Source organism: Schistocerca americana, chromosome 3 (genome assembly GCF_021461395.2).
Source record: "Schistocerca americana isolate TAMUIC-IGC-003095 chromosome 3, iqSchAmer2.1, whole genome shotgun sequence".
NCBI classification, from domain to species: domain Eukaryota; kingdom Metazoa; phylum Arthropoda; class Insecta; order Orthoptera; family Acrididae; genus Schistocerca; species Schistocerca americana.
In genome coordinates, this window is record NC_060121.1 from 352,708,441 (window position 1) to 352,733,078 (window position 24,638).

Sequence of the window (24,638 nt, forward strand, 5' to 3'; positions counted from 1 at the left end):
CTGTGTGACTCGACCAGCCAGCTCAATGGAGACCCACAATGAGGCCTCTTTCAAACTCTCACAGTTACTGATAACGTAGTCTCACATGAACATGTGGTTCGTCCGTGTGCTTCATAGATATTCTCAACGCCGACCTGTCTGCTCCCCTTACATACCTTATATGGCCTAGTAACAAGGCTAAACACGAACAATACTAATCTACTATGATGGCCATTCCACATGTCACAATAGTACTACCTCTATACATTTGCATACCTGCCAATAGTGTCTATGTGTACAAAGCTACAGACAAAAACAGGAAATCGTGACTGAACGAAAGGAAAAGAAATCAGAGTTTGATCAGCACAAAAACAGGAAATGGAAACTGAACCAAAGAAAAATTAACTACTGCCTCATTTAGTGCACGCTCAGCACCAAATGATGGTCACTCAAATGTGTCCGTCAGAAGCCTTAAATAGCCCGCAGACAATGCCCTAGCAGTCAACCACTTTTCTAATGGTCGGCCAGGATTTGGTTCGGAAAGGTCCTGAGAATATAAAGATTGACAAAACAGACTATCGTGCCATATAAGATATGAGGTATTGTTTTGTACTCCCATTGAGAACTATGTACATGATTTAAGTTGCTTATGTTGAACATATTGTCATCATAATCAGTGTGTATGGGCTAAAATGTAACTGATTTTGAAAATGTAATTAACTCATCAGTGCATGAATCCACTGAATTCACAGCTGAAGAAATTCTTTTTGGAGGGAAGTCTAAAACAAACTGGATTAAATTCTTGATTTTCTGCCTATTACGGAGTGCGGCTTAGACAGAAATAAAAGTTAAAACAACATGTTAATAAAACAAAACAGTTGCTAGAATCAGATGCCATATTGGAACTTTTAAAGTGGTAAAATTTAAATATTAGATTTTGTTTTATTAAAACCTGATATCGAAAATCTCGAACGCAGTTCTGACTAAGAGATTTTGTACACTTAAAACATACTTACCTATAAATGACTGAAACGTGCTAAATTAAATTGATACAGTAAAACTGTGTAATAATCCTTTTAGAATAATAACAGAAGTGACTGAGTTTTGCTTTGTTATTGGGACAGTTCGAGTTTTCACTATTTAGTTAAAATTAACTCACATATGTTTAAAAATATTTACAACTGACAAAAGATATTTTAATATCTCTAACAAGTTGCAGGATATTAGATATAGAGGATGCTACTGAGATCTGAAACATTCCAGTGAGAAAGGATGTAGCTAATTATTAGTAAAATTATAAGTAACTTATTACCTTTTGATATAGAAAACGATAGTAAAATTTCGAGAAATTTTAACGTAACTGATAGCGAAAATAGCAATTTCTTTCAAGAGAAATGAATGAATGTCCTGACATGCCAATATTTTTGTGTTACTGTTATATTGCTGTTTAAGATTTTCTGTTTCTTGTATATTCCATGAGAATAAAGGAGACGCATATAAGCTCTAAGTAAAATGTAAATTCACAATTTTTTTAAAGAAAATTGTAAAAATTTACATTTCTGAAGACAAACATTTTGTCTTACAACAACTCGCAACCAGTCGTATGGCACAGTGTTGCGTGTGGTAGGATGATTTGATTCATAACAGGATACATGACTGAAACGTGTGACGTGTTAAGTACAGGTACAATGCGCAACATATATACTGTACAGGTATTATGAAAGTTTCTCGATGCCTTTTTCGTGTAATAGAAAGTTGTAGATGACTGAGCCAAGAAATTTCGTAATAAATCCTGAAGGTTATGTGCATATATCGCATGCTTTACTATTACGAATAGAAACGGATGGTTCCATTACGAGGACAAACGAGAGAAAAAAAATTAACGCTTGGTGGGGAAATGTCCTTCTGTTATAGAGAGACTCAAAGGCGCCAGAAGGAAAGGTTGATGGTAAGTTCTAAGCTTGTGCGACATCGGCGCATGCACAGGAGGAGGGAGAACGAGAAAGGAAAGGAAAGGCAAGGCAAAGAGTTACTGGCGTCATCTGCATCGAGACTTTATGCAGAATGAGGGCGACGAGTGAAAATAAGTGCCGGACTGCAGCTCGAACTCAGGATCTCCTGCTTGCAAGGCAGTTACGTTAACCACTGAGCTATCCGGACACAGAGTTTGTCGCAATTGTGCAGACTATCTCGGCACGCCACTCTACCAAGCCACACTCCCAGCGAGAGGCATCTGTGTACGGGAGTGTAGTGATTAACACAACTGCCTAGGAAGCAGGAGATTTCGGGTTGGAGTCCTGGTCCGGCATACACTTTCAGTCCTCGCCGTTGAAACCGCATAAAGTTCCGATGCAGCTAACACCGGTACATTGGTAACTCTTTCATGTTCCTTTCCTCCCCCTTCCACCAACCCTGCCCACACCCACACAACTTAGTCTTTAATTTGCAGTATATAAGCTGCAGATTCTGCGTCGTGTCTGTTCTGTTGGACCTGTCGGAAAGAACAGCTTCCACATATTCATATAAAAGTCTCTTCTCCCTTTAATTGCAAATTTGTTCCTAGGTGAAAGAATATGATACTAAATTGCAGAATCACGGAAAACCATTATACATTCTTTTGTCGTCTGAATGAAATTGCTATGTCCTCAGTGAAGATTCACATTATCGTTAGGTGTGCATTGATTTCAGTCTATTATTTAAAATATCTGAGGCTCAAAAATATTACTAAACAGACAGCGGTGAAGTTAAATAAAACGTACTGCTTCCATTAAGATTGACCTGGAGTCTTCAGCCGGCGAGTGAGGCGCTTGGCCGGCCAGTGTGGCCGAGCGGTTCTAGGTGCTGCAGTCTGGAACCGCGCGGCCGCTATGGTCGCAGGTTCGAATCCTGCCTCGGGCATGGCTGTGTGTGATGTCCTTAGGTTAGTTTGGTTTACGAGTAAGTAGTTCTACGTTCTAGGGGACTGATGACCTCCGAAGTTAAGTCCCATAGTGCTCAGAGCCATTTAAACCATTTTCTTGAGGCGCTTATGATCCTCTGTCTACCCCTACTCGTTGCATCACTCTCTGAATCTCAGCACTACCATGCCAACTATAGGAGAACAAAATGAACAAAATCCAAAGGGCAACTGCGTACAGAACAGAGAGTAAATGTAGCACGAACTAATTCAGATTTGCTGAATGACTGGAAATGTTCTAATCACAGGAACTAAATTCTCTCCCATAGCGTCAGGGAAGACCTCACGACCACGTGAATATTTACCAGACAACTACGGAACCTAATGGTAGAAGTCGCCGTGAAAAAGTCCGACGCTTAACGAAGGAAAACGAGAGTGTTATTCACTTTATGAAGCCATTTATTTGCTACTAGTTTAGAGCCGTTGCCTCGCTCGCGTAGACTTTATGCTCTGCATAGCATTTTTTGTTTCACTTTAATAGACTTTTTTTGTTGTTCACAAGTTGCAACATCTTCTAAGCTTTCCACGCTAACTAAGGCCATAGAAGCATGGTGTTTTCAGAACGTATTTATAACTAACAGAGATTCTGGTAGCTGGAGCTGGGAGACTTCGTAACTCTGCCTTTTTAATTCTTGTTGTGATATTTCCATAAAAACTTTCATTTGCTAACATACGTTTCTTTAGTAACCAAATACGAATTTTCATAGATTTGGCTTCAACTATGTCTTAATAACGCGAATTATTTTAAAGAAAAATACCGTACCATATTTTTCCCCCTTAGTTGAAAAATTTCCATGAACAATGAATCTCGAACATCAATTTTCGTAGATGTAGATTTAAAAATGCTTTAGTAGTTCCTTAATAACGGTTTATTTCCAACCCAAACTTACACCCACTCTTTCACCCCGTTAGGGGTTAAAATTCCAAAAAATGCTGAAATACGTATTTCTTTATTTCTGGCTTAGGAACGAAATACCATTTTCGTAGTTTTAGCTTCAAAATTTCTTTAATGGCGACATATTCTCAGAATACCTTTCGTCCTCTTTGGTGAAATTTAGAAATATCTCTTTTTTAAGAACGCTACAGTATAAGGCAAACGCTCTCTCCTAATTTCAAGTTTCTATCCTTAGTTGTTTGGAACTGGGGGGAGCGGGGGGGGGGAAGAGAGATCATGAGTCAGAGGCTTCGATTGCGATCACCGCCTGAGGTGTCGTAGTGTTGGTGAGAAGAGACACGTGTTTGGCAAGAACGGAGTTCATTTAAGGGTTGATAAATCTTATTTACATATTCCGAATTTACCTACGCCACTTCAATAACATTTCGGGATGGTTTCTTGGAAACGGTTGGGGCCAGTGGCTTGATCTCACTTTTCTCCAGTTCCAGTGACCTTGCTACGATTATAGCAGAATGCGGAAGGCTATATGTTTGGACAAATTACGAGCGTTTCCGCATAGGTTAATAGGAGTGTAGGATATTCTTACGATTAGGATGCAGATGTCTAGACAGTTTGATAATGTTTGAACAACACAACAAAAATATGAACTGACCTGAGTGGAGTTTACCGAAAATCCGGGCATGTGACATATGAGACCCACGTTTTTTTTATAATATGTCAACAACTTTTTGGATACGTTTTGTGATTTCATTTTACTGTATATTTATTCTCCTAGGAGAATGTTTCAATGCAGCAGAAATATTGGTCGTACCTATAACCGGGTTTATAGCACCCTTTCCTCAATGCCTGATCCTTACCTATAACTCATTGGTAAATAAATTAAATGAACAGTCTAGCTGCTCACATTTCTCTGCCTGACACACCATGATCACATAACTCGGCCGGCTCAGACAGCAGAAGGATGCATCAATCTCAGATTCTGCGTGTAATTAAACGTACTCTCAGGCTATAACGAAAAATGCATGAGATGTTCTGCGTGCGATCGGTTCGATTCGTGCAATAAATTCGTGCGTCACTGAAAAGAGGCAGCCTTAGCGGAAACAAACACAGAAAACATGGAAAAAACCACAGCTGGTATTGTCGCTTTGTGTGACTGTTATCGGCCGGTAAGCTCAAAGCAAGCGGATGTGATACGTGCGGCTGATTTAATCCGGAAAAAATTGACGGGCAACTAGTACAGCGTTTCGTATGCAATCTCCGTGACGGTCTGAGCGAGGATTCGTCTGTCAAATCTATCTACCACCAGCCATTGGAAACCGATAGCAAACAATCAAGTTTTTCATCTTTAAAGGTACACAACTAGCTCTAGAGAAAGGTAAACCACTGTTCTGCAGCGTGGGTGTCAGCCGAAGTTTTCCAAGGGCAGGGGGCAACTTCCGTAAACTGCCAGGTTTGCAACGAATGAAAACTGTGACAACCAAACAAACATAAGATACACAGCCATGCTACGGTCTCACTGCGACCATCCAAGTAATGAAAACTACTGGCCTGAGAATTCTATAGCGAATAACAGATTCGTGAGGAGGGAGGGGGGGGGGGGGGGGGGAATAGCAAATACCCCCTATCGTCCCCGTTGCGGACACCTATTTTCTGAAGTGGTAAGGTCCTGGAACGATCATTAAATACTACTTACTAGCTTTTCGCATTTCTAGCTTTCGTGAAATACTCCAGTGCTATACAGGAGAACCCAAAAGTTAGATAAAGTTTGAAAATTCCCTACTTCACATGATAACGTATATAGAGAGGTGAAAATTAACAAACATTATGGCGGAACCGGTTTATAGTATTTCGTGACTTTAATTAATTATAAATTATATTTCAGGTAGATCAAAAAATATATAAAACCAGTTACCTATTGTCAGCGTAACAATTCGTTTGACCCCAAAAATGATTATCCCGGCTAATATTTGTCACTCTGCTAAAGAAATCTCCTCTTGACGCTGTGTGGAAATGTTGTCTGTAAAGTCGTGTGAGTGGCACTTAATTGCATATCATTTATCAGATTTTACACAACTATTACTTAAGACGGAAGAACTTTTCTCCAGCAAAGGGAACATTTAGTCACAAAATACTACCCGTGCACAGCACTGACTATGTCTCCTATTAAACTCCGCTGTAAGTTACTAACGCTAATGGCTGCGCTCCTAATTGCGGAGCTGAAAATTAACACTTAAAACATTAATTAGATTGGATTACAATTGAAATAAATACAAATCCACGTCTAGACAATAGCGACTCCATGTTTCAAACAATAATTAACAGTATAGTTACAGGGTTTCTCTTTACAGACCTCACACGTCTCACGTCCGAACAGTTTCATCGGTTAGCACAGGAAGAACTACTGAGCCACAATTGTCACAGATAAACAAAAAAAAAAGTTTATAATTGTCGTTGTCCATTAGTAGAGTTCTCTGATAATAGTTTTAATTCACACAGAAATTAAATTATTACAGAGATAGTGAAATTATTATCGTCATTTTTACACGATGCAATCTTTTTTATACGTAGTATCGACAATATTTGTTGAAGTTTGAACACTTAGTTCATTTTAACATTTTGTGGCTGAAACATAGTGTCGTGGATATTACAACACGTTTGAAATGACATGAGGTGTTACTGAAACCAAAAACGAGAGTGAAAACTGGTCAGCAGATGGCCCTGGACAGCAACAAGTCAGTGACGCTGCATGTGAATCGTGTATAAAATGAGCTGCAGTGAGTGGAAGAGTCATATCTCCCCAAGCCTGGCTGATAAAAACCTTCTGGTAGGTACGACTTTTGTGCAGGATGGCGCCCCACCTCACCCCACCTCATGCCACTACACGTGTGAAAGATCTGCGCACATCGTTTGGTGAGGATCACTTGCTTAGTCGCGACGTCCGTCATGCCTGGATTCCCAGCTTCCCAGACTTCAGTCCGCGTGATTATTGGCTGTGGGGTTTCCTGAAGTCGCAAGTCTACCACGATCGTCTGACAACATCCGACGGAAATTTCTCAGCGTACCTACTTATATGCAGTACAGTGCTATTCACAACATTGTCCATCGACTACAGCAATTATTGATGGCTGGTGGCCGGCATTTGTTATAAAGAATATCGTGTTTGCTAAAAATTAATTGTTGCGCTAGTTATTGCTTTTGTATTATAGTAAGCGGCGTCTGTTGCTCATTTTGTACACTTTTCTTTGGTTTAAATAGAACCCCAAGTCATTTAAAAATGTATGTCAATGTTTAGCTCTCCACCTGTATTACTCAGCGAAGATTCGAATTTTAAAATGTTAACGGCTTCTTGGGTCACCGTCTACGTTTCAATATCTGCGTTCCTGACAAGCCACATAAAGTACTGACAGCAATAACTACAATGATAATTTCATTTGAAATGCGTTGTATAGTAATTTTGTAAACAATGACCAGTCATTCTTCCCGAAGAGTCATTTAAATAGTGTTCTTAATTTAGGAAACTAACTACTAATACACACAAAAATTATACATATAATTTCGACCGAAACCAAAGGCTCGTTGCAATTCCGAGACTATCCCTTCCGACCAGTCACGATGGCTGGTTAGCGATGTAGAACATAGTAAAAGAAAGATAGATTACCTTGACTGTCCCTTCCTCACTTCCTTTATTATCATCTATATTAATAACGTTTTTATTTCCTCAACAACCTCTTGTTTTGTTTAACCGTTTTGCAGTTTGGTTTTTCGTTGAATTTTCTATGTGATGCTATTATTAGTTCGACTTTCCTTTGCAGTAAACTAAATTTTGCTTCTAATACGGAAAAATGTATGTTATAACACGATGGAAACTGTAAAACGTATGCCGCGTCTTAAAATATATGCTAGCAGGTCTTTACATGTACGACAAATTAAATAAAATTGCATTTTTGAAGAGTGACAGTATAGAGAAATAAACTACACTACTACAATGAATAACTTTCCACTCAGTGGTGCGTGGCCTCATACGTGTTACGTTAGCTGAATCTACCTTTCGAACAGGACTACAGACCATCAAACACATCTCTTCCAGTAATTGCAACAGCTCTTCGTGACTGGTAATATACTAAAAATAAAGAAAATACTTAAAATTACACCGCTTCTGTACGATAGCCAACAAGAAAAAATCAGAAGTTACAAAAATTGGTACATCATCCCATATACTGCGAAAATTTCAAATTACCTTGCTTCAAGCTTGAAGTCTCGCAACCGGAGACCTACATTTCATAATATTAACAGCCGATCATGATTTTATCCAACAGTGGAGACAATCTGCAACCACATAAAATCACTTGCAAATATTGTGGTGCTCGATCCATAATCTAGAGTCGTGGCAAATAGTGTATCTGAATATGAGAGAAGCTAGAGGTTCAGAAAGAAAGATTTAAGTTTTGCCTTTCATCTTTTGACTGAAAACCACTAATACGCTGTATAATGTGGTGTATTACATAAGGATGCCCCTGCTGGAAACACTACAAATCAACAAACACTATGACACCGATTGCCAGTTTAGTATTATACCATCAAGCTCAACTTCCCATTTTACTACTGTTAAAATACATTTTGATTACAGATAGTAGATTGAAATTGTAAATTCTAAATATTTTTCATCAGTTGTTAAGTGTAGTTCCATATAGACTTTGGTTTACTTTCCTTTAGTGCAACTGTTTCCGTGTAAACACTCGACATGTCATTTTCTTTGTATCTTCCGTACCGTCTGTGTAAATTATATGTGTGTAAGTCGAAAATCATTTTTTATATGTGTTTACGACATTGAGTTGTCATCTGAAGCTGACCTAAGAAGCCATAAGCCAGTTCGTTACCAAACATATATTAATTTTCAATATATTAAAATGTGCTTCCTGTTTATTATTTTAGAGATGTGCTTTCTCATGTTCAGCAGAATTGTTGTTCCCATTTCCATGCGAATATTTTGACAGCCAACCCATTAATCTGGCTCTGTGATGTCGCGTTGAAGTTTGTAGGTGGATACGACCCCCCTCCCCCCTCCCCCTCCACACCCTCCACCCACTGCTCCCTTTGATACGCATTTGTTTTTCTGAGGACGCGAAACTCGCGTTCTCTTTGCTTTATCCAGTTCTGTTCGAGCAGTTGCTGCGTCAGCTCTCTACACTTGGGCAGATTTTTCTTGAGTACTCTTCTAGTAACTATGTGAGGTACACAGAGCATTTAAGAGAAATTTGTATGGTACATATTGTCGGGCTGTGCTCTCACACAGTGGATGGATAGAATGTCAGCAACTGGGCCATGGGGAAGAAAGCTCCACCCATGGGTATATGAAAAGCAGCTTGCTATCTTCTCCACAGCCCCGAGGTACAGCATCTGTCGTTGCTCTTCATTAATCATCCAGATCTAAGCTCTCTCCTTTTCTTGCTATGAGATCTCGCTCAGGCACTTCCAGTATACGTTCGACGCTGAGTCATTACTTGTAAGTAATTTTTTGTGAAAAACAAGGAAAGATATCTACAGTGATGAGCTAAAAAATTATGACCACATGTTAAATAGTGTGATGGTCGAAATTTACAAAGCAGATTCGAAAATTCCTTGGTACGTTTTCAGGGTTACGTGGCCCCTGAAATCTACGCACAGGTTTTGCAGTTACCGTAAACAGTTGGGCCATGAGTTGTTGTCAAGGAAGTGGTACTTGATGGCACCCTAGCTGAGTTAAATCAGGTTAATATCAAACGCATTTGGTGTCCAAGACGTCAGCATAAGTCCGCCATCATGCTTCTCAATCCACTACCATGATTCTGTCCTAGTCAGATGTACAGTTATTCTGCTGGAAGATTCCGTCATCTTCCAGGAGCATATCAAGCATGAAGGGTTGCAGGAGACGTCCACAGCAGTCACGGAGTCTTCGATTACAACCACTGCTATCATGGAAAAGTTCATTAGTGTTCTTGATAACTATCATGGCATGAAGTTTTTTTCAACCTGCTGTTCACCTGGCTGACAGAATATCTAGACATGATCATCGATATAATGTTAAAAAGGTGATTCATATAACCTGGCGACACATTTCCATTGATATACGTTACAATCTCGATGATTATGTGCCCACGACACAGCTGATGATATTGGTGGGTCAACATGGGAACACGGTCTACTGTGAAGCCCATTGTTCAACACTGCACCAGCGTTGTACTCCGTCAACTGATCTGCCACAGAGAGATGTCTATCCAGATCCACAGGATGAGCAAACTTCCATCCCTCCACGTCCAGTGGTCAGGCATGGACGCCCAACGCCTTGTCACCTACTCAAGTGATTGAGAACCTCCAATCATTTCCCATACATGCTCAGCATGTAGCATACAAACAGCCAAGCAGCTCTTCTGTTTCGGAGGTGCTCACTTCTAGGGAGTGGACCGTATGGCAAAGTCAGTTACAGCAGTGGTTTTCTCCATTTGCAAATCGTATCATACCATAGAACTATTCTCCTTTTGCCTGTGCACCGATTATATATGTCACGTGCTTACCACACCACGAGGGAGCATTCAATCTCACAGCGAGCAATCCGTTAGGGAAAATGACAGTACCTTCCAGCTAAATTACCTTAAAGTAGTGTAACTGAAAAAAGTAATTATGGATACCTGCAAAACATGAGGTGATACCAAAATTCATACGATGCTCTGAAGTTGGTAAACTCAAATTTAATGATGCGAACACAGTTATTATAAGACTTAGATAAGCATACAATTTTTATGAAGTTGTATTACACATAAAGAAAGAGAAAGAACAAGGATTGTAGAGAGTCTGTTAGCCTTATCAGTTTACTAATGAAATAGTATATTTTCTTTTTGCCTACAATCACTGTGGTGCCAAAAACGGTACTAACAAAATTTTAGAAGGCATCACATTCAATATGTTAATGAGGATAGTAGGACAAAGAATTAAATCTTGTGACATTTGTGAAAAAGTAAATGTAACTACGCCTATTAATGAAGGGTGAATGCAAACCATCAAAGCAGGTAACATATTGAATGTTGTGACCTTGGATTTATGTGATCCTGTTCCAGAACCAATTGGTAATTTTACTTGCTGTTCAGTAATAGCAGAACTGTTCTCAAAATTCACTGCAAAAAACAGCTGAAAAATCGAATATGAGGGCTACGGATTACTTTAAAAATGGAGAAAGAAGTAGTAGTGTACTGTCTGACAAATAGTCATGTTCATAGAGACGGAAACATGGAATGAGTGCTAAGCAAGTACAAGTTACCCACTTATCAGCGCATCATACATCCAGTAGTCCTGCTGTAGATACTTATGGAATATAGGCAGGTTTGCAGTATGCAGTATATTGCCATGAGTATCAATGGTCTTGGGGCAAGTACATGAGTGAGAAACTCCTGAATACTGAAAATCATAAGAGCAGAGGTTCCAGTCCTGAATAAATATTGGTAACCAAGAAACCTAAACGTTTGGTAGAAGATTTAACAGTTTTCTCAGCATAATGAGAGTACTATTGATGAGGAGAAGCAATTACACGAGAATAAGATGAGTAAGTAAGTTAAACTTACCGTTCGTAATTACGACGAAAATTCGAACATCGCAAAAATTTAAAATTACTGAATTCATTCTCATGAAGACTTACGAAAAGTCAAACAAAATTTCACACGTTCACATCGGCCAGGCTGCATGTGGAAAGTGTCAAAGGCAGCATGAATAAGTTGCGCCAATGTCCTCACACCTGGAATCGGCTTTGCATACACGATACTTTTGAGATGGCTCCATAACCAAAAATCGCACTGTTTGAGATCCCGAGAGCAAGCAGGCCATGTATCAGGACCACCTCGTTCGATCCATCGATCAGCAAAGCCACGATTGAGACGCGTCCGTACGTTAATGGCGAAGTGTGCTGGAGCACCATCATATAGCAGCCACATAACCCTTCGAATCTTCAATTGCTTTTCTTCCAGCAGGGGAGGTAATGTCGCCCGCAAGAAACGCCGATGTTCCAGCCTGTTAGGAGACTTGGAAGGAAGACTGGTCCCAGAATACGGCTGCTATTTATCCCAGTATATACAGTGCGGCTGCACCGATGCTGATGATTCGCTGTCTCCACACCATGGAGGTTCTGAATACTATCCAATATATGACTTTTATGAAAGTTGAAGATACCACTTTACGTAAAGGTGGCCTCACCTCTCAATAGGATGGCTGACACAAATCCTGGAATCATGATTGCCTGATGAAGAAACCAGTGACATAACTGTTCCTGATGTGGAAAGATAGTCGCTAGTAAGCCCTGCAGGCGCTGTAACTGATAACGGTTGTAACGACTGTCATGGAGAATGTTCTACACGGTTGTATGCTTTACTCTGTACTGGCGGGCCAACTGCCTGGTGCTGACACGGTGGTTAATCACGTTTGCCTTCAAGTCTGGTGTCTGAACATTTCAGGTACGTCCTTCATTATTTCCTGCTTCCTGAAACGACCCTATCTCGGACAAACGGCGAAACACCGTATTGAATGCCATAGTTGTTGTTGGCGGGAATAAGTATCCTGACACAACCTTTTGCCCGCCGCCAGTTGCCGTTTGACTTCCGTAAGTAAATACCATGGCGCAGGCCCTCGATTCGAGTACCATTGTGCACAACGCTGTATCACATCCACTACAAAGTGTGTCAGCAAGAGAAGTTAACCGGACAAAACATTACGAACTACTACGGCAGGGGAGGGCTCTACGGCATGAGTTATGAAGAAAAATACCAACCTCTAGGAGGAAACCATGCATACTGCAAATGTGGCTGCACGGAACAGCGCGTATTAGACCACAGTCTGTGTAACAAAGTAAGACTGAATAAATGGTCTCTGTCATGGAAACTATGCATTTCCGGACGTAAATTCATTAGACCTTTTTGTTGCGCATCTTCTCGTCGATCAATCCATAGAGTTTGTACACAGTGGAAAAAAGCCGATGCTGCACCGATGCTGATGATTCGCTGTCTCCATACCATGGAGGTTCTGAATACTATCCAATATATGACTTTTATGAAAGTTGAAGATACCCCTTTACGTAAAGGTGGCCTCACCTCTCAATAGGATGGCTCTACGGCATGAGTTATGAAGAAAAATACCAACCTCTAGGAGGAGACCATGCGTACTGCAAATGTGGCTGCACGGAACAGCGCGTATTAGACTACAGTCTGTGTAACAAAGTAAGACTGAATAAATGGTCTCTGTCATGGAAACCATGCATTTCCGGACGTAAATTCATTAGACCTTTTTGTTGCGTATCTTCTCGTCGATCAATCCATAGAGTTTGTACACAGTGGAAAAAATCGCCGTGTACATCTCATGTTAGACTGCTAGTTATACAAGTTACATTGTGTAATGGTGCACTTTTTTGTAGCAATACTTGTAGAAAAATTCATAGAAATGTGGTGCCTGCGTAATGTGGCACCTTTATTTACCATACGAATACTGTCAAAGTCACAAAACTTTTTCCAGACATTTATGTAAAGAATTATCGATATTGACCTACCTTTAAAGTGGCGAATCTTTGGAACCAACTAAATGAAGTTGTGTTAATATGCATTATATATAATCTAAATATCATCGGATATTACAGTTATATTTCTAGACAATATATTTTTCAAATTCCGTTTTCATAGATTTACTCATGCCAGGTTTCTCTTTCTCACTTGTTAGGATGACATTCCAGTGCTGTTTGAAGGACAGGATAAAATAGCTGCACACAGGGTAGAATCGGCTGCAGACATAGACACTGTATCTATACGGGAACGAAGTTTTTCGCGACGGCACTTATATAGAAAACATTCTCAGTATCCTTGCGGTGTCAGTTCTAGATAAAATTTCGAGCTTTCGACGATTACGTCCATCGTCATCGTCACTAGCTGACTGTCTTCACTGCTGCTGCGGTAACCTCTTTACAGCCCGTGGACGGCTTCTGTTTGGTCGGCATATGGTTGGTCGGCGTTTACGTTCTGTTGTCGCAGACGGTGTCACTGTGTGCGCCGGTGGCGCTACCGCTTCCGTTGGAACGTAAACCTTGGAAGGAACGTCTCTGTTGCTTCTCTGCATCAAGCACTTGTTTCCATGCACAGCTCAGATGGTATCTACGTATGAAGATGTGAATTTGGAAAAGTGGAAAAATTATATCATATCACGTAATTGTGGTGTGGCTATCTAGTATACAAAGACAAATTGTCACTGAAGTTTAAGGCTCATGGATTTCGAGACTTTACTAGTCATTATAAAAGTTAGAACGTTTGAGCCATTGCTGCAGAATGAACAATCGCTTCTACAGGTACTCTACCCCAGTTTTCGACAGTATAGCAACTTCCACAACGAAGATCATCTTCGCAACTGAAAAATCCTTTAAGTTGGATAGATATGCTGGAAATATTTCTCAATAGAAAACAAATGCTTTAGGAAAGTGGGGATGATAGGCAAAAAGCTACACATATTCAAACCATAATACCTATTGAAGTTTAGGAAATGATTTATATGTCCTATTAGAACACTGGTGCACAGACTAGTCCATGCAGAATGCTTTGTTTGAAATGATTGTAGAGCTACTAAATGTAGAAATCATGCCTACATTGGGTAATAAAGATAAGTATTGATTGTATTTAAGATTCAACAACAAGATTGTAGCTATGTGTTATTAGTAATAGAAGAATTAAATCCCAGGACAATGCCGAGTATAGATTGACTGACATATCACCAGTTTATTATAGACTGTGATTCGGAAATAAACTGTCACGCAACTGTGAACTTGTAGATGACCAGCCATTGGGCGATTCATATGTGAATGACTTGCTTAAAAAAGAATATTTGATTGATATGGATTCATTAATCCAAAGTGCTATTTAACTAATTAAGTGAAAGTCTAGCCAATTATATGCAGTTACACCACTTAAATTTAAATGAACCATTCCATATTGCTGTAGACATTTCAGATTGTGGATTAAGGATTACAGTATTTAAAGACAGTAAATGGATGGAAATGTCATTTAAAAACCGTTGTCATTTTTTAATCACACTTTCAGAAAATTTAAAAAGAATTTTGTAGTATCTGAGAAAGAAAGTTAAGCCACAATTTGGAGATTTAGAAAACATAGGAATTATTTATGGGGGCAAAAGACAATTATATCTACTGATCATATGGCTTTAAGTTTCTGACAATATTGCTTACATTTTCATGACAAACCCACAAAGTGGGTGGTTTCTTTAATAGAGTGGCATGCAGATCAAATCAAAGATACCTAGAATTGTGTGCTGGAATCCCATCTAGAGTATCAGATGATGGGGAGTTTGAAATTAGGTTAGAGGAAACCGTCAGTAACTTCCAACTAAATTACTTTAAAGCATTAGAAATGAAAGAAATAATCATGAATATTTGTCAAACTAAGAGGTGACACCGAAATGCAGACAATGACACAATGTCAGTAGAGTTAAATGTTTGATAATGCTGACTCAGGAAATAAAGGAACATCACAGAAGATTTATCAAGTTATAATATATGCAAAGAAAAAAAGATACAGGAATATGGAGAACCTGTTGATCTTTGTAGTTCAGTAATTAAATAAATGATTGTTCAAATTTGGCTTATACTCAGTGTAGTGCAGGAAAACGTCCTGACAAAAGTTTAAAATGCATCACATTCAATAACTTAGTAAGCACAGTAGCACAAAGAAATAAACTTTTTGTAATTGTCCAAAACAAAAAAGTAACTAATGACACTAATGAGGAGCGAAAGCAAATTATCAAGCCAGATGACATAATGAGAGTAGTGAACTTGGATGACTGTGGTCCTTTACCAGAGACATCTGGTACTTCTAATTGCATTGTTGTAGTTGTCAAACTGTTCTCCAAGCTCATAAAGCTGTAATCCATGAAAAAATCAAATGAAAAATCGATGTACAATAATATGTTTATGGATTACTTTAGAAATGGGGTAAAACATGATAGTGGTCCCAACTTATGTTCAAAGCGATGGAAAGGTGAAGTGGGTGGTAATCAAGTACATGGTATCCACATTTCAGCAAATGATACATCCAGGAGACCTGCTGAAAGATGCATGAGGGTACAGGGACGTTATGCTATACATATTGCCATGATAACCGTTGGTTTTGGGGCAACTACATGACAGAATCTGAGGACACTAAACCATGAACATATGGTTACTCCTGAAGAAATGTTGCTCAACATAACATCTAGAAATCTGGTAGGAGATTTAACAGAATATCCTCCATGGAATGAGGGTACTATTGGTGAGTAGATGCATTTACATAAATACCAGATGAGCAAACAAACTTAACCTAGAATCCATGGAAATAATCATATTTAAAATTCCAAAATTTAATGTTGGTAACTTGGACTTAGGAAAAATCAAGCAAAACTAACCAAGAAATATATGACTTTAAATTTGTATACAGTGGTCTAATATAGTAGACACATCACATACCAATGAATACTTCTTGGCATTTCTTGTTTTGGGAAAATTACTTAGAGTAAGAATGATTGTAGGTCTGAAAAGGTACAAACCCAAGGTTCAATATGTCAGTCCACAGACATAAAAGAAGCCTTGAAAGAAAGTATATAAATAAATAAAAAAATTGTTTTTCATTTGTAATTCTTGTATTGTTTCAGTGTGTGTATGAAACTATCCTTTTATAATAATATGAGCTTCAAACATCAGAGAAAAACATACATAATATAATATGTAAGAAATTCAAACCAAGTAGAAGAGAGTGTTTTCAAACATCGTGAGTTGTAAAAGTAAATAAAAATGGAATTTGTGAAAGATCCATCACAGAGCATTGGAGTGCCAAAAGATAACTGTAGTGAGAAAGAACTTATTAAACAAACAAAAAGAGTGAAAAGGTATGAACATTTAGTTAAAAGGAAAGACACTTTAGGACACAGGTCCTGTTTAGAAATGTGAGTTAATAAAACATCCTAAAACTAATTTTACATATCTGTGTGTGTACTTATAAATTGATATACAGGGTCAGTCACTAACTATTGCCACCAAGAATAATTCCAAAGGTATGATAAGAGCTGAAAAGTTTGTGGAGCAAAAGTTGCACAGGACAACGGGTCACAATATGACGTTGCTAGGTGGGGTAGTTTCAGAGATATGAAGATCAGCTTTGTTATTTTAAATGGGATGCTTTAGTTTGGTACCTATTTTCTGATAGCAGCTGTCGAGACGAATCCAATTGTGTGCAACAGTAAGGTCTTTGAAGGTCAGCGAAGCTCAAAAAGGTGGCTTGGACATCCATTTACAGAAGGTATACCAAGTGATGACCATTCGTATCAATGCAGTACTGCAATCTTCTTATCATGGATTGAGTGCTATTACTTAACACTGCGGTACCTATTCAAGCACATAGGCGTACTCTGACAATTCTCTCTCGTACATCGTGCAAACATTAAATACTCGCCGAATACGGCGTATCCATCTAATGTGCCATTGATATGTAAACACCATTCGTCGGTTTCGCAATACACCACTAACAGGAACGTTAAGACCAATATCGTCGAACCAAGCGAATGTGAATGATGTAATCCTTCGAAGAACAAGTCGATATGCTTTTCAGTTACGGAGAATTCCAAGAAATTCAGTGAGAGATAGATACTTATAAGCTGAAAGATATCCCCAACGTACTCATCCTATACGTCGTACATTTAAATATGTGTATGATACACTGAGAACAACTGGATCTTTAACGCATCGGAAATATAGCCGGCAAAGGAAAATTACTAACGAGGGAACGGAAATTGGTACTCTTGCCGCTGTGGTTCGAGATTCTCTTTAGTTCTCGTCTAATTGCAAGGGGAATCTGGCATGAGCCAGAGTAGTGTTATTCGTGTTATGAATCGCCATAAATATCACCCTTACCGTATCAGTCTCCACCAAGAATTAACTGGTACGTATTGTATGTGTCGCACTGTATTCTGCCGATGGGCTCAACTACAGATTCAGAGGGATGACACATTTATTAATTTGATTTTATTTACTGACGAGGCTACATTCATGAATCATGGAAATGTTAATTTGCACAACATGCATTACTGGGCAAGTGAAAATCAATGTTGGCTGTGGCAAGTTGCACACCAGAAACCGTGGACGGTGGATGTATAGTGAGGGATTCTGAACGACAGAATTATAGGACCTTAGTTCATCAAAGGAAATCTTAACGGTAGGAAGTACATCACATTCCTGCAAGAAACATTAGGTTTTTTTATTGGAAGAAATACCTTTAGGTACAAGGAACGGAATCTGGTATCAACATGATGGCACGATGGCACATTTTTAACTCATGGCTAGAAATGAGTTCCCAGATCGTTGTATTGGACGTGGAGGAGATGCGTCGGGGCCGGCTCGTTCGCCGGACTTGATGTCTCTGCATTTTTTCTTGAGGGGATTTGTAACAGACATTTCAGAATGAGATTTTCACTCTGCAGCGGAGTGTGAGCTGATATGAAACTTCCTGGCAGATTAAAACTGTGTGCTGGACCGAGACTCTAACTCGGGACCTTTGCCTTTCGCGGGCAAGTGCTCTACCGTCTGAGCTACCCAAGCATGACTCACACCCCGTCCAAACAGCTTTACTGTTTGGACATCCCTCAGGCTGTGGCTAACCCATGTCTCCACAACATTCCTTCCTTCAGGAGTATTTGTAAAAGACATTGGTTATAGAGACGTTCCACTACACCTGAAGGTATGAGAGAGAATTGTCAGAGCATGTGCTTCGATAAGTGCCGATGTGGTAAGGAATACCAGTCAATGCACGATAATAAGATTGCAGCACTGCATTGATATCAATGCTCATCACTTCGAAGTCCTTCTGTGAACGGACGTTTAAACCACCTTTGTGACCTTCATTGACCTTCAAAGACCTTACTGTTACATATCATTGGATTCGTCTCAATAACCGCTATCAGAAAATAGTTGCCAAACTAAGGATCCCATTAAAAAAAAGAAAAAAAAGAAAGAGTCGACCTTCATATCTCTGAAGCCACCCCACCTAGCGACGTCGTATTATGGCCCCCGTTGTCTCATGCAACTTTTGTTCCACAAACTTTTCAGCTCCTATCATACTTCCGGAATTATACGTAGTGGCAATATTTAGTGACTCACCCTGTATATAAATTTGTTCAGAACAGTTAAGGGGTTACCCAGGGTAGCAGTGCAGTCTCAGGCGCCTTGTCACGGTTCGCGCTGCCGCCATCGTCGGAGATTCGAGTCCTCCCTCTGGCATGGGTGTATGTGTGTGTTGTGTTTAGCGTGAGTTAGTTTCAGTTACATTAAGTAGTGTGTAAGCTGAGGGATCGGTGACCTCAGCAGTTCGGTCCCATAGGACTTATCACAAATTTCCAATAGTTAAGGAATTGTGATACTGAAATCAACCAAAGGACTTTAACTCATTGATTAAGGTACAACACTAAATTACAGTATGTAACATGATGTGTTTAAACAAGCCTTACTGAAAACAATTGACAAGAACTCCTCAGAATTTGTATGTATTATGTAAAGGGTCTGTGTGTATATCATCATTTGATAATCTGGATGAATCTATAACCAGTGTTGCACTGCTAATGTCGCAAAAGTTCCATTATGCTAGGGTACACTTCGTTGATGCTATACTTATACGATGACTCAAAGAAATGTGCTTACATGTAACATAAGAGCTTCAATAAAGATATTAACGTCTCGAAAAACGTAAAATCTTTTGCCAAAACTTTATGTAACGGATTAGTAGCGTTAATATACTGTCAATGTTGTAAATACTTAGAGCCGCCTAAATGAAGGCATGTCAATGTGCATTAAATAGTTGTTCTATCAAGATAACAGACTGTGTATATTATTTTAAATTTTTCTAATATTCTTAGAGAACATATTTTCTAAATTAAGTTTGCAGATATTTCATCATGCTTGGTGAGGACCCACAATTGGATTTTCCTTCCCTACTTGTTTGTATAACACTGTAGCACCATATGGCTGACAGAATGGAAAGAGTCACAGACAGGGTAGCACAAATTGTTTACTTAGCCATAGTGTTTCCGTCTGAAGATGTGAATTTGAAAAGGGCGAAAATAGTATCAAATCAGATACAATGGTGTCGCTACAGATTATACACTCCTGGAAATGGAAAAAAGAACACATTGACACCGGTGTGTCAGACCCACCATACTTGCTCCGGACACTGCGAGAGGGCTGTACAAGCAATGATCACACGCACGGCACAGCGGACACACCAGGAACCGCGGTGTTGGCCGTCGAATGGCGCTAGCTGCGCAGCATTTGTGCACCGCCGCCGTCAGTGTCAGCCAGTTTGCCGTGGCATACGGAGCTCCATCGCAGTCTTTAACACTGGTAGCATGCTGCGACAGCGTGGACGTGAACCGCATGTGCAGTTGACGGACTTTGAGCGAGGGCGTATAGTGGGCATGCGGGAGGCCGGGTGGACGCACCGCCGAATTGCTCAACACTTGGGGCGTGAGGTCTCCACAGTACATCGATGTTGTCGCCAGTGGTCGGCGGAAGGTGCACGTGCCCGTCGACATGGGACCGGACCGCAGCGACGCACGGATGCACGCCAAGACCGTAGGATCCTACGCAGTGCCGTAGGGGACCGCACCGCCACTTCCCAGCAAATTAGGGACACTGTTGCTCCTGGGGTATCGGCGAGGACCATTCGCAACCGTCTCCATGAAGCTGGGCTACGGTCCCGCACACCGTTAGGCCGTCTTCCGCTCACGCCCCAACATCGTGCAGCCCGCCTCCACTGGTGTCGCGACAGGCGTGAATGGAGGGACGAATGGAGACGTGTCGTCTTCAGCGATGAGAGTCGCTTCTGCCTTGGTGCCAATGATGGTCGTATGCGTGTTTGGCGCCGTGCAGGTGAGCGCCACAATCAGGACTGCATACGACCGAGGCACACAGGGCCAACACCCGGCATCATGGTGTGGGGAGCGATCTCCTACACTGGCCGTACACCACTGGTGATCGTCGAGGGGACACTGAATAGTGCACGGTACATCCAAACCGTCATCGAACCCATCGTTCTACCATTCCTAGACCGGCAAGGGAACTTGCTGTTCCAACAGGACAATGCACTTCCGCATGTATCCCGTGCCACCCAACGTGCTCTAGAAGGTGTAAGTCAACTACCCTGGCCAGCAAGATCTCCGGATCTGTCCCCCATTGAGCATGTTTGGGACTGGATGAAGCGTCGTCTCACACGGTCTGCATGTCCAGCACGAACGCTGGTCCAACTGAGGCGCCAGGTGGAAATGGCATGGCAAGCCGTTCCACAGGACTACATCCAGCATCTCTACGATCGTCTCCATGGGAGAATAGCAGCCTGCATTGCTGCGAAAGGTGGATATACACTGTACTAGTGCCGACATTGTGCATGCTCTGTTGCCTGTGTCTATGTGCCTGTGGTTCTGTCAGTGTGATCATGTGATGTATCTGACCCCAGGAATGTGTCAATAAAGTTTCCCCTTCCTGGGACAATGAATTCACGGTGTTCTTATTTCAATTTCCAGGAGTGTACTTAAAGAAGTATTCACAGAAAATTACACATGGCGAAACAAGGTTTTTCTGGTCATAATAACTATTTGGAATGCGTCAGCCATAGCTGCAGTATGAACAACGGGTTCTACAGGCATCATGGTGAGCTTTGTTAATCCAAATAATCGTAGAAGTGAAGAACTGGTGTAAATTCATTTGCCACCACAGCTTTTGATGGTACAGAAACTTTCAAAGCAAGAACTTTGTTACAAGCAATTTACTTGATAGTGCAGATGGAATTTACAGTCATATACAACCACATGTTTATCACAACATCATGCGGGGTGGACTTACTTTACATCCACCTTTTGAAAATGTATTCTAATCCGTTACTCTATATTTTAAAACTTTGGAAAAAATTGTTGTTTGTAGTGAATTCTTGTACTAGCCTCCATAAATGTGGTGAATTTTTCATTTAAACTTAACATAAAAATTTGTCTTAGTTTTTGATATTACTCTCCATATCTAATGTCGTATTCAGCATTTTCGGGCTCAGGGCGTTATTTAGACATCAGTATATCCTCAGAAGGTTAAAATCCACAACCATAATGAAAACTGCATTTTTCACATTTTTCTTGCGGTTGTCGTAAAGTACCCTTCCATCTTGATAGTACACTTTGTCAAAAATTCATGGTATTCTTAAGAGTGCACTAAAAGATATTTTCTCGCTCTGGAATATACTTTACAACAATGCCTCTTTAAAAAGTTGGGCGTCAGTAGTAGTCGGTAAAACGAAATTAACGTCTTTTAGGACATGCGTAAAATATCCCAAGTGTTCCCTAGTAACCTGCGTTATGAAAAATGTGTTGGTATTTCATGGGTTAGCTATGCTCACGATTTTAAGACTACGGTGCTCTATATTTTCAGTAGCTTCTACTGTTCATTTACCTAAAGGCGTTTCTTATTCTCAATCATTGGTCATTATACTCGTATACATATATTTGATGTTTTGCGCCAAATATACGATTTCAAATGTCGTATCGGAATATTGTCTCATTATGTGAAGGAAATAAAATTTCGTAAGCCGTTCACTAGCTCAAGAAGCTATAATTTCAAGATTACCAATGGCTGTGGTCGCCTTTTAAAAACATGATGTTTAAAATGATGCGAGCTTATGTAAGAACTATACAGCTTGGATACATTTTGTTTTCAAGTAGCTTAAGTTCAATAAAATGTATTTTGCTTCATAGTCTTAAAGTAAAATTCAGAAGAATTGATTTAAATTTTGCTCCTTGCAAAATGGTGTCCGTTTTTAGTTAGTTTAATATTTATTTCAAGGCGATTATCATATGGTGAGTTATAGGAGTTTCAACCAGCCTTATAACAAAACCACGGTTACGAATATACACACAAGAAACCTAAAGGTTAAGTAATCTAGAGAGTGAAGTGTTATATTTGTGTCTGTTGTTGATTACTGATCGAACAACATATCCAGCTTACACTTTGTAAAGAAATAGTCGAACGCCTTAAAATTAATGTATTTCAGTTTGAGATGCATATGGTCAAAGGTAAACAAAGTTATAACTGATAATGTGCTTGTGCAGTGTAAGATAACTGCCTTCACTCAGCTGAGTGAAACAGGGCTGTACAGAGCGCGCAAAATGCCGTGGCCGCTAGATGCGCAGTCGGCTGGGGAAGTGTTGGGAGAGCAAGAATGGTGCAAGTAGTGGGGGGGGGGGGGCGGGGGGGTCGTCAGAGCACTGTAGGAGAGCAGAAGGGGAAAATGCCGCTCTAAACTGTAGCCTACGCTCACATTTTCTGTAACCATTTAGTTGGGCCCCTTGACGCTCACACTTGTATAGTCACCATTCAAAAAGATCTGCTTTCGTTAGTATATAATAAGAATTCCCCCGAAAATTCAACGATTTATTTTCGCTTGGCTTGTTAACCGTTTGTAACTTTCAGATCAGCGTCATGAGTATCGAATTTTGAGTGAAATCTAAACATTTCTCTGGTTACCATCTCAGAATTTGATTCTTGTACCAAAATACAGCAAAGTTTGATCTTTTTCACATCACTAACACGTCATGCAGACGCAATTGCTAGAGAATTCTGAAACAGTGGATTATTAAGTTTGTTAAATGAGAAATTGAGGAGAAGTATGGTATGTAGATTATGAAAAAGCACATACTTGGTACAAAATAAACACGTAATGTCTTCACTTACGTTGTTCCAAGACCCATAGCATTTCTTGTTTTACCACCCATCGATTGCACTTAAAAATTACATTCTTCCCCCGAAAAATTCTGTATTTATTGGCACAATACGGTAGATAATGCAGTTTTACCTAACAACGACGTGGCAAAATACTGTCCTCTTTGCGGGCTGTCATTTGCCAAAATCTCATTTCGATATCTGAAACAGTTTGTGAAATATTCGGAATATTTAGGATATTTCACTCTGGCCTTGTCGCTGACGTGGTGCGATCGAAAATGAATGCGCTACATCAGATCAATTTTCTCGGGGTTGGTGACAGATAGATACCTCTACCAAAATCTAAAAATAATTCAATATGTTCGTTAAATTTCATACTCAACAAAATATTATGTAATATTCACCAAACGCAAAATCATAGCGACCTCTGTGTTTCATTGCACGCTTTTCTGAATTGCACGCAGTGTCTTACTTTCATTGAAATATCACAGTAGCTATGACCATTATCAAAATAATGGGCACATCATCATGAACCTGATATATAAAGTTAAAAGTAAAGCAAAGGTGAAATTTTTTACCTAATAGATTCTCTAAAATCGTCTGAGAAAGATTGTAGGCTCAGATAGATGGAAAACACTTATCGGCTGCCCCTTCCAAACTAATGAATGAACTCGGCCAGCGGTTTGGACGAAAATTGGTCACTGTGAATCGGACGCCGTATCTTGCGCAAACTACACAATTTTTATACAGCTTTTGGGGAAGGCAGATGTTTGCATTACGCTGTGCAGCCAAGATCATTTTCCGAGGTCGCCCTATCGTCCGAACAAGCAACAAGGTTTGAGTCTAATGGCTAGAAAACCAAAACTGCGCTAGAAGTTCTGTTAAATGAGGTAATTAAGCACGTTATTAGGTGAAAGGAAGGCAAGGGCACTATGTCTCTCATACATACATCATAGTAAAACAAAGAGTGTAATGGATATACTAGGATTCGATTAGTTTTTTCCATCAATACTTTAATAATCATA